The sequence below is a fragment of the Octodon degus genome, unplaced genomic scaffold, assembly GCF_000260255.1.
Source record: "Octodon degus isolate 3935 unplaced genomic scaffold, OctDeg1.0 scaffold00097, whole genome shotgun sequence".
NCBI lineage: Eukaryota > Metazoa > Chordata > Mammalia > Rodentia > Octodontidae > Octodon > Octodon degus.
Genome location: NW_004524673.1, coordinates 8281066 through 8293306, shown reverse-complemented (window position 1 = coordinate 8293306; position 12241 = coordinate 8281066).

Genomic DNA, 12241 nt, shown 5'->3' with positions numbered 1-12241 from the left:
GAAAAAAGAAAAGAAAAGAAAAGAAAAGAAAAGAAAAGAAAAGAAAAGAAAAGAAAAGAAAAGAAAAGAAATTAACCACAAATGCTGGCAGGGTTGTGGGGGGAAAGGAATCCTTCTCCACACTTGGTGGCAATGTAGACTGGCATAACTCCTGTGGAAATCAGTGTGGAGAGTCTTAAAAAAAAACTAGAATTAGAGGTCCAATTCGACCTAGCTATTCGCCTTCTGGGTATTTTCCTAGAAGAATTAAAAACATCATACCACAGTGATATATGTGCCCCCATGTTTCTAGTAGCACGATTTGGCATAGCAAAATCTTAGAAACAACCCAAATTCCCATCAACTAAAAAATGGATAAAAAAGAGGTTGTATTTTTATACAACGGAGTGCTACTCAGCTATAAATAAGGATAAAGAGATATTTATGAGGAAATATATGTGACTTGAGTCCATACTTATAAGTGAAATAAATCAGTCTCGCATGTGTAAACATAGTATTGTCTTCCTAACAAGAAGCTAAAAGAGTAAATAAGACTCAAAATATGCAATAGATATTTTAAAATGGGAAGAAAATGCTCAAAAGGGAAGAGAAACTGAAATGGGGGAAAGGAGAAAAGAAGGATGGGAAAAGGATAAATAGATAAATATCTATACACACAAGGCAGTTAAGATAGTTAACTACTAATTAACTAATTAGCTAATTGAAAACAAAAGAAATGCCTATATTGCTAGATCAAATTTTTATGCCTATATCTTGTGACATAAGCAACTACTTTAAAGATAACAATACTTAATATGCTAGCCATTGTTACTCTCCTATAATCCTTTTTTGAAATTTTATACCATTGCTTTTAATGTTTATTTTCTTTTCTCTAAAATTAAAAAAAAATAGCTCAGAGGACTAAAGCACCTGCTTAGGCAGAGTACAGTGGCCAGGGTTCGATTCTCGTTGTGCTGTGCCAGCCCTGCCCCTGGGGTGTGATGAGACAGCTGCTGAGATATGACTGAGACTGAATATGGTGGTGTGCATCTGTAATTCCAGTGCTTGGGAGGCTGAAAACAGGAGAATCACTATAAGTCCAATCTACGTAGTAAGACCCTGTAGACCCTATACCAAATACAAATAATAATAATAATAAAATTTGTTTTTTTATTTATTTTACTTTATTATTATTATTATTATTTAATAGTTTTTCTTTTTAAGAACTCAGGGGATTGAACTCAGGCCCTTGTGCTTGCCAGGCAAGTGCTTATTCTACTGAGCTATTTCCCTGGCCCCAAATTTTTTTTTAAAAAAGCACAACCATGCATTTGCCCAGGGTTTTGGAGACTGGAAAATCAAAGATAAAAGTACTAGCAGTTTTGGCTGCTTCTGAGAACCCATCACCACCCCTCACCCCTGCTAGCTTAGTAGAAACTGTTGGCATTCCTTTGCTTATAAGTGCATAACCCCAATCCCTGATGATGTTGTCACTGTCATCCTCTTCTCCTCCTTCTCCTTCTCCTCCTTCTCCTTCTCCTTCTTCTCCTTCTCCTATTTCTCCTCCCTCTCCTCCTTCTTCTCCTCCTTCATCTACTTCTCCTCTTCCTTCTCCTCCTTCTGTCTTCTTCACATGTTATTTCTCTTCTCTGTCTTTGTGTGGAAATTTCTGCCCTTTATAAGAACTATAAGTTTTGGATTAAGCATCTACCCGACTCCAGTATGACCTCATCTTAACTCATCTACATCTGGAATGAGCCTGTTTCCAAACAAGATCACAGTACCTGTACTGAGGCTTAGGACTACCACACATGGAGCCCAGCACTGAGGCAGCTGAGGCAGGAGGATTACTGTGGCTTCAAGGCCAGTCTGAACTACCATAAAGACCCTATTATAAAAAAAAAAAAATCATGTTTTGGGCAAGAGATTCCAGGGTAGGAATTGGAGGGTAGCTCCCAGAAATTCTTCATGAACACTATCTTCATAAAAGACCCACCCTAATAAAAAGGACTATTGTACATTAAACAAAGGTTACAAGGAGTGATGGCTGATCAATTAATGCTGAGGCTTTAGAACAGAACTGGAAGGTCAGCTAGCTCTCCCTTTGGCAGAGGCACCAGTCACGAAGTGAAACAACCTCCCAGCAGGCTGAGGCTCTGGAAATCAGGCTCAGCAAATGCAGGATTCATTTCAGATGTCACAGGGGACTCCCAAGTTCTCCCCGACCTCAATGTGGTCAGTCTGATGGTAGAGGTCTGACACTGTGAGACTAGGATGGTGCCTGAGGAGGCTCAGGGACACTGGGAGCAAGTCAGTGATAACAATGCTGCCCCTGCCAACACTGGACTCTGTGGGTCCAAGAGCCATGTGGAGGAGGCGACTCTCTTCCTTCTCTGGAAGAAACTGATCCTTGTTTCTCCACCACAGAGAACCCACATGGGCCACAGTTACACTGACCACTAAATACATGGATGTAGAATGAAAAGAAATATTTAGAAGGGATCCCAACACAGCCAGGGGAGAAAGAGAATCTGTGATGAGTCAGGGAACTTCGAAATGGCATTTAAAACCCTGATCAGCTGGGCAGATTCGGCAAGCTGCCAAACAGCTGGTGTTTCTTCAGACCATACCAGTCACCTTCACTGAGGGCTTCTGGAGGGAAACACTCTGCTTCCCAACCTTGAACTCACCTGAACAATCCTCAAATCTAGCTTTAGGGGCCTCACGTGACAACTGGGGAAATCAAGTCAGAGATCATTTAACTGGAATGTTCCATAGTATGGGACAAGGCTAAGAACCCTTGTGTAACTTCTATCCCTTGTCTAGACCTTTAGTTTGGTGTTAATAGTTTGGTTAATGTTATGTAGTTTTAGCAGGGCAATGCACATGGGAATGCTATTTGACAAGGAAGGAAGGATAGCATTAATAAATGCATAAGAAGGTCATTAATCCTACTTAATCCCAGAGGTCCTTTGGGTTCCTCTGCTTTGCTCCTCACTGTCTTTGTTAGAAATTCACTGCTTTCTTCTGTGCTCATTGCACATCATCATGGGGTGGTGGGGGTGGAGCGGGGACAGAAGGAATAATTAACTCCTGACTCTGTCACCCCCTTGTCTCAAGCACTGCACATCCTCCTGTCTTTCTCCTCCAGAGATCAAACTCTTTTATCCCTTTTTCTATTTTCCTTTGATGCAGGCTTCAAGACTAGAGGGATGTGCTTATTAGCTGCTGTCTAAAGTCTTAGAGGTCGCCTCAGTCTCCGTCTCTGTAGGAAGGATGACTTTGGAAGAACTCCCCAGCCTTCCCTACCACCACCCTGTTTACATAATCTGTTTTCAGCAGTAATTGTCCTATATATGAAAATATGAAACCTTATTTTGACAGCTGGGGGTGACTCTGCTATCGGGAGATGTCACTGGGAGAGAAGGGGGAGATGCAGCAGATCGGAAGAAGCTGTCCCTTGCTGCGAGAGCCTGTGAGCACAGCTATGGGTGCTGAGGGTGGGCCTTGGAATTGGCCGGGCTGGTGTGCTTCGGTTTGGGATTTGCCATAGCTGTAGGGCTGCATGCCATTAGGCTATAGGCATCACCTTCTGTTTAGTTAGAATTAGGAGTTCTTATAAAGGAAAACAGGAGGGAGAAAGAGTAGAGAGGTAAGGAGGAAAAACAAAGGAGAAGAACAGAAAAGAAGCCCAAACAGTGGGGGTGGGGGGAGAAGCAGATGCCTGAAGTGGTGCCACATGCCTACATCCAGCACTCGAAAGAGTGAGGCAGACAGAGTCCAAATTTCAGCCCAGCCCAGGCAGTCATTTAACAAGAGCTCATCTCAAAATAAAATATAAAAAAGGATTGTGTAGTTCGGTTTGAAAGCTCTGTATTCAGTTCTTACTACCAGAGAAAAATAAAAACAAGTAAAGCAGAAAACTATACATATAGGGGAGAGAAACCCCAGGAAGAGAAAGAGGAGGCCTCAGGAGGGAACTGGTGGAGAGGCTAATTACCCAAGCTGGGCTTTTCCCTCCAACCTTCTCTGCTGATGAATGTCCCAGAGGCGCATAGGAAGCACGGGCTCACCGCTCATCCCTGAAGGCTGCAGAGAGCCCTGCAGCTGCTCTGCACTCCAGCAGCCAGACAAGACTACCAGCAAAGGTGTGACGGCGAAGATGAGAAGTGAACGGCCCCGCCAGCCTCCTGCTCTGTGGCTGCTGGTCGCCAGTGAGAGTACACCCGTGGGAAAAGCAATTCTTGCTCTTTTTAGGGGTTCCAAGGTGGCCAGTGAATACTCCCTGAGGCAAAGCTTCTGTTCCCCTCCGGAGCTGTGTTGTTCCTGCCCCAGCAGTAGGAAGACTTCAGCTCGAAGCCTGCTCCCTTCCCACACAGGCCTCTTGCTTCTCCCTCCTCCTTCTATTCTGCTTCCCATCCTGAGAGTTCCTGATCAGCACCTGTACCAGCGGTCCAGCTGGGAAGCCCACAGCCTGTGACTTGGGCTAGGGAAGGAGCAGCACAGGAGCTTCAGGACCAGCCTGCTGCTTGGCAGAGAAGCCCTCAGCTAGAGTGGCTCACCGGAGCCAGCCTGGGCTCTCCCCAAGCTTACGACTAGGAAATGATCATGGGTCACTGGCCACTCTTAGGGAGGACAGCTGGCCCTCCTGGCCCTTGCCCAGAGCTGCCGGACTTGCCTGTATAAGTCCAGAATATCATGCTACACCAGGGCGGCTGGGACTGGCTTCTGACCGCAGGGCAGAACCACACACATCCAGGGTCTGCTGGGGAGGCCCTGGGTCAGCTGCTTGCTCCTTTCCAGTCTGAACACTTGCTTCCCACCGTGCCTCCTGCAGCACTGTGGAGCTGGGGAGGCCCTCTCGGCCCCTAGTGCCTGTCTGGGCAGCTGACCCTGCAGAAGGAGGAAGGCTTCTCAGAAGAACATGTGCCATGTGCTTCTGTGTGCACCACTTTTAGCTGACAGCACCTGGAGGACTTTGCCTGGCTTTCCTCAGAATGGCCTGGCCACAAGAGGTATACAGAGGAGCTGTTCGAGGTCACCTGTCAATCCCCCCACCTTGACAGGAACAAGAGACAAAAAAGCAGGAGGGAGGGGCCTGGCTGGATCTGGCTGCTTCCACTTTGAATCTGTCTTAGTTACTTTTCCCCTGCTGCCGAAACAAAATACCCAGCCCCCGTATCAGTCTGTACTCAATCCAAGGCAAGGCGGGGTGGGAGAGGGGCAACAGTTCATGGTGGTAGAAGACAGCAAAAGCTGCACCAGCAAATGGGGAGAGAGCTTCTTCTCCTCCCTTATTGCATGCAGGCTACCTATTTTAGGCTGGGTGTAGCCTTCACACACTCAATCCCAGCACTAGACAAGGAATCAATCACAAACTCCATATTCATTCGCCTCTAAAAAGCCCGCCCTCCATGGCCAAATGAAGCTTTGGGGGGACATCTAGACACAAACCATAAGAGAGTCCTTCTGGTGTCGGAAGCTCCCTATACAGCTGCCACCTTCCTGCGTCCCAGCAGTGATGAGGCGTAGTCTAGGCAGGCCAGCACAAAGCCAGCAGCTCCAGGAAGTGGGTTTATAGCTCCATTCTGTTCTCTGAAGTGGGATGGAGTGGCTGTGTGAAGGGCCAGCCATATTTCCATGTACCCCATCTTTCACTGGTCTCCTATATTAACTTGTCCTGGATGTCAGCATCATCATCCCAAGAGAAAAAGGAGATGGTGGCCCCAGAATTCTGCATTGCAAAGATTGAAAACTGATAGTTCAGCAGACACTCCTATATATGAACTGAGCAACTTACAGAAAAGTCTAACAAACAATTTCTGAAATTCTCTTTGGATATACTATATACTGATATGCACATTAGTTCACAAAACCATGGGAAGAATTTTCCCGGGGTTTTGGGTGGCTTCTCACACAGGTGTTCATCTGCATGGCACATGGGAGTCAAGAAGCAACTAGAAGGGCTGGGGAAATAGCTCAGTGGCATAAGCGCCTGCTAGGCAAACACAAGGTCTTGAGTTCAATCCTCAGAACCAAAAGAATAAACAACAGCAGCAAAAGAAGCAACAAGACTTGGTCAAGGATTTCTAGGTGCCTGCCGGAACAATGCCAGCCTTGGAGACACCTGGAATTGTTTAGGAAAAAAAAATCACTCTGGAGCACCCTCATAAAGATGGTGACTGGGCACTACATTTTCCTCAAGTGGTTCTGAAGTGTCAGTGACATCTAAGAATCACTAAGCCAGATCTATTTGATTTCTTTACAAATTTGAGGGCTGTATAAAAGAGGAAAGAAAAACTAGTTTCTAAAGGTTGGAAAACAAGTAAAGATTAAAGAATCTCCTGACAAGAGGTTTACATTAAAAAGTAACATGGAGGATGGGTCCTCAGCTCCACAGAGAACACTGTAAGAAATGCATTTGAATTGCAGCAGAAATGATTTGCATTAAAGGAAGAAAAATTTCTTGGCAGTAAGGACTATTGAACTGAGCTAAAGTAGTTGACTTGTAAGGTACTTTGCTAGAGACTTGAAAAGGCAGGATGGCTTCTCATTTGTCTGGAATGACACCAGGGAATTATTCTAACTCCCCTCCATTGGTCATTCAGAAGTCTAAGCTTCCACAATAGTGCATTAAACTCATGTGGGTTTGTGCTCCTCAAGCCTATAAAAGAGCCATAATAGAGCCTTCTTTGTTATGGGATTGTTAATAAAACAGAATTAGCAAGTGGTAAATAGGTAAAATAGTAACACACTATTAAGATTTGGACTGACAAAAAGGAAAGCCTTGATTCTTGTTTACCTGTCAATTTCCTGTGGGCGATGTAAGAGGCTTAGCTTTTGTCTGACCACTCAGCCTATAGAGGCCATGTTGCTAATTAAGAAAAATCAGAAAGAAACTTGCACCTGACTTTTTCCCCCTGTGGTTGTGATTGTAAGTTACAGTTGCACATAGACATCCAAAAAAAAAAAAAAAAAAAAAAAAAAAAAAAAAAAAAAAAATGCTGCTGAACAGGGAAGATCTTGAAGTGAAAAGGGGGGCAGGAAGGAAGCCTCTGAATAAATACAGATATGAATAGCAAGCAGCAGAGAGAACAGGCCTCCACCCGCTCTACCCGGGGGTAGAGGGAGAAGCTAAAAGCCAGCCAGGGCAAAGGCATGACACAAGGGTCAACTAGGCTGGGGACGAGTCACTAGTTTTGACTTTTAAGTATTTTTGCCTTGAGAAAGATCATCCTAGGGAAAAATACCCTTAATTTTTCATTTGGAGTTGTAATGAAAACTGATGTAGAATTGCTTGGAAAACCTAGAGGACTTTACCTGTCAAGGAGCAGGTTTCTAACATCTAAAACGATGACCTGAAGTATTGACCTGGTACCAAGACACATGGCTTACAACATTGCTCTAAACTTGATCATGGGCAAGTTTCTTAGCATCTCTAGGTCTTTCAAATTCCTTATTTGAAATAGGAGAACAAGAACATGAACTGGTTATTGAGGCCTTTTATAAAATAATGACAGAGTAAGGAGCCAGTGCTCAATGAATGCTAGCTCTTCACCATTTGCCTACAGAGCATGTAACTGAACTCAGCCTCACTGAAGCAGTACTCCCCAAATGGAAGGGTGGGGCAGGCATCAGTCTGTAATAAAGCTTTTTAGCATTTCTTAGTATCTTAGTCCATTTTCTGTTTCTAAAACAGGGGAATTGAGACTGAGAGATTTACAAAGAAAAGAAGTTAATTTGGGTTTGCAGTGCTAGAAGTTAAGAAGTCTGGGATTTGGTAATCACATTTGGTGACAGCCTTGTGCTACTTCATAACATGGTAGAAACCATCAAGGTAAGTGGACACATGCCAAGGAGGCCAAACAAGAGATGTAGCCATGCTTTGAACAGCCACTCTTGAGGTAACTTATTCAGTCTTTGACAATGAAGTTTTCTCTCCCACGAGAAAGTTGTTAATGCCTCTGAAGAACCCACTCATCTCTTCATGGGTTCAGCCACCAAGACCACCACAATGGCAAGTGAATGAGTTTTTTGAGGAAACAAGTCATATTCAGTTTGTAACTTTGGGCAAGATGGGAGAAATAAAGACAATGTTTTATGTGCACACAGGACATTTTGTTGGCAATTTCTTGGAAGGCAATGACCTTGGCTTTGAGGATGCATGATGTGTTCTGTTTTTAGAAAGAAGGCTGCTTTAACTTTCATGTTCTTTATAGCTTTCAACTGGTCCCTTCTTTTACTGACACATAAAATCCAAAAGGGAACCATTTTGGATTTTCCCCTCTTAGCATGTGTTTCTAACCCTATTGTGTCTCTTGGTTTTGCACCAGTCCATTAGTTACTTTTCTCCTTACTGAGACAAAATACTCAACACCTAAAGTTCAAAAAAGGAAAGTTTTATTTAGTTCACATTTTATAGAAGTTTTGATCCATCACTGACCGGCTCCAAGGCAGGGTGGCATGGAAGATAAGCATCCCAGAGGAGAAAGAGTTCATGGCAGGCAGAAGGCAGCAAGGCAGCAATGAATGACCACAGCTCTTTCTATCCCTTATATCTCATCCAGGCTGCTTAGGGTAACTACCCTGGCCTCCTTAATCCTAGTGTTCTCCATCTTAGCATTGCACCATAAGTCAATTCCAGTGTCACACACTCTTGACCCAGCCACCTTTGAAAAAGTCCCACCTATGACCTTGTAATGTTTTCGGGGTACATTTGAACACAAAAACAACATATTTTCTCCTTTTCATGTTATTCTCCCCTTTTTTGAACCTCACCACCACATATTTTATGTCTCTTTTTGGTTTTGTTCTTGATTCCTTTGTTCTAGCCCAGGTGCCATATCACCTGGTGTGCCCACTTACGCAGTAACAGCAGAGGAGGACACTCATGCTACATGAACTGGGAAGAACATCAACATGGTCCTCAAGATTAGTCTTGTCTCCAGATTAGAGATATGTTATTCATTACGATATTCCCCTTTATCACTAGAGGATCCACTTGCAATATTATTCTCCAGAGAGATTCAGCAAGGCCAAGTTATTCTAGATTGTCCTGACTTTCCTGTTTTTACCAATGAAAGTCCTGGGAAATTTGGTTACCAGAGAACCAGAGGTGGTCAACCATTTACTGGACTACTAGTCAAAAAACCAATCATAAGCCGGTCTAGTTTCAATGAATGAAACCCATGAGAAGAGGTGAGAGAAACTGGGATCATTTACTCTAAAGCAAAGAAAGCTGGGGTGGGATGGGAGACAGCTATTTTGGTAACAACCTTCACATGTGCTCGCTGGATGTATTCCAGTGTATGTCCAGCTGCTGACCATCCCCACCCAAGATCAGAGCCAAAGGAAATGGGTGTGAGAGGAGCCCAAATTTACTCACAAAGCCGAATTTCCTGACAGTAAGTATTCTTGGACACCATAATGATTTTCTGAGACAGATTAGACAGTGTCTTTGGAGGTCTTCAGCACAGTAAATTCCTGGGGGGATTTAAGCATTTGGGTGTGGCCCAAGAACCAAGAGGAGAGCCAATACACATTTTCAAGATTCCTTCCAATCCAAAGATTCCATTTCCATCCACCCATGTATTGAGGATCAGGTTATTTTTCTTATCCACTTTTGCCCGTAGTTAAACCTCACAGTGATGGGGGGCTGGGGTAGTTTGATCATGGTCTCCTGCTAAGCCAGCCAAGCTTATCCAAAGTATGATGGAGATGAAAGATTAGCTCATTGCTTTGTTTTTCTCGAAGGGATGCTTATATTTAGAAGAGGTTGCGTATTATTTAATTTAATGAAAACAATGTTAGATATTTTAAGTGGAAAGTTTCACTATATCCTACCACACAAGGGACTGAATGGTCCAACTTCTCTTCACACTCGTCACTCTTGAGATTTCCTCAGAACTCAACTAATGTTTATTCCAACATCCAACTTACCCTTATAGGATTCTTACATCAGGGCAACTGGACTTTACTGACTGATTAGAGTAAAAAGAGAAACAAATTTTGAAAAAATCTTATCTATTTTTATCAGTTTACCTTCTTCCATGAGATTGTCTCCTATCTTGAAAAATCAAGCTGAGCAACCCAGTGACAAAAGTAATAGTTGGGCATAAGGGTGGGTTCTTGTTGTTGTAGGGGTTTTACCCTTTCATTCATTTCCTCACTTCATATAAACAGTTCCTTTGCATAGGAATTGAGCACTGACCATTCCAAATCTGATCTCTCTGTACTTTACTATTCTGGTTGCTTATCAGTGTTCCCAGACTGTCAAACCCTAGGGCAGAAGCTGATGCTGTACATCTTCTGGTTAATCAGCCAAATTTTTGAGAGATGTCCTGCTCAGGCCCCAGGAGTTCCTTGGATTCTGTCTGCACAAATGCTTAGCCTAAGTCCCCTGGCCCGACTCTGACATGACCCCCTACATAAGTCTACTTCCCCCACATAATGGTTGTATTGGTCAGCTTTCCATCAGTGTGACAAAATACCTAAGAGAAGCAAATGAAAGAAGGAAAGTTTTATTTTTTTTTTCTTTCTGGTTCATAGTTTCAAAAAATTCAATCCATGGTCACCAGGCTCCACTGCTTTTGGCTCTGTGGTAAGGCAGAAGCATCATGGTAAAAAGGCATCACAGTGCTGGGGAGATGGCTCAGTAGAATGAATGCTTCCTTGGCAAGCACAAGGGTCTGAGTTCAATCCCCAGTTCTGCCAAAAAACAAAAACAAAAACAAACAAACAAACAAACAAAAAAAAAGATTCTGAGTGATCTTCTGGGCTGGGGAGATGGCTCAGTGGAATAAGTGCTTCCCTGGTGAGCACAAGGGCCTGAGTTCAATCCCCAGTTCCGCAAAAAATAAATAAAATCACCAATCTTATGGGATGGAGAGATGGCTCAGTGGACTAAGCGCTTCCCTGGCAAGCGCAAGGGCTTGAGTTCAATCCCTGGTTCCAAAAAAAAAAAAAAAAAAAAAAAAAAGTCATCGCAGGGAAAGCTGCTCACCTCATGGAGACAGGAAATAGAAAGGGAAAGAGAGAAAGGACAAAATATTCTCCTCATAGTCTTATCCCTGGTGACCTACCCCATCTAATTAGCCCCAACTCCCAATAAATCTACTGAGTTTTGAACTCAGCAGTGGGTTAATCCATCAGTGAAGCTAGAACCCTCATGATCCAATTACTTTGCAAAGCCCCACCTCTGAGCACTGCTACATCAGGGGACATCTCCCCAAAAATAAGCTCTTGGGAATATATTATATCCAGCCATAGCAGTGGGTTACTCTACATGTTTATAAGCCCAAATGGCTCTGAGAAATTTAATCATCTCTGACCAAAATAATAAGACCCGGGCCAGGAAGAGTTCTTAATTTAAAGGAAAACACCATGATTCTTTCACCTGTAAGGTAAAAAGAATCACACACACACACACACACACGTTTGGTTTTGTCTTTGGCTATAAACTAGATGAGATAAACTATACTCAAGGTATGAAGCTTGAGGCTGGGTGTAGATACTGATTTTACATTTAAAGAAGTGATAGTTACACAGCAGTAGAATGAGAGAGAAGAATGCACTGTGGAAGCCAGCAGAGAGAAAACACTAGCCTGTTAGTACAATCATTTGGGCATGACATCTGGTCGATTTCTTATAGATTCTTCTTTTAAGAGGATGAAACATATCTCTGCCTAATTTTGCTTTCCAGTGGGCATCCATTTAGAGTAACAGGTGACAGTGATGTTAGTGGAGTCAGCAAATGTTGCCAAAAATGGAGGGACCAACCACTCTGTATTTTGCATTCTATTTATATACAGGACTTTCTTCCTATAATTTATATTTTTCCTATTTTGTTTTCCAAACCACAGCTTTATCAGTAAAACTCACACAGTTATAAGTAGCAGGTATACTTACAAAACAATTTTTATTGCTTTGTTATAGTCCTTTATTTACCCATCTCCAATTTTATTCTGCTCCCTTTGGGTACTACATTTAGGTTTCAGTACCATTCGTGGTTCTTCCCACTCCCCCTGCATGCCCGCACATGGACTTCATTCACACAGCTGCTATTGCGCTGTGAATCTCATTCCACTTAGTTTCTTCATTCAGCCAAAAAGGGATTTAACTATGTTAGCCTGGTAAGACTTACTGCTTCAGGCCACTGTCCAGTTTTTGGGGTTTTTTTTTTGTCCATGCACATACTATTGGATCCCATTTGCTTATCTACTCTCCCACTAAAGGACAGGTTTTTTTTTTTTTTTTTTTTTTT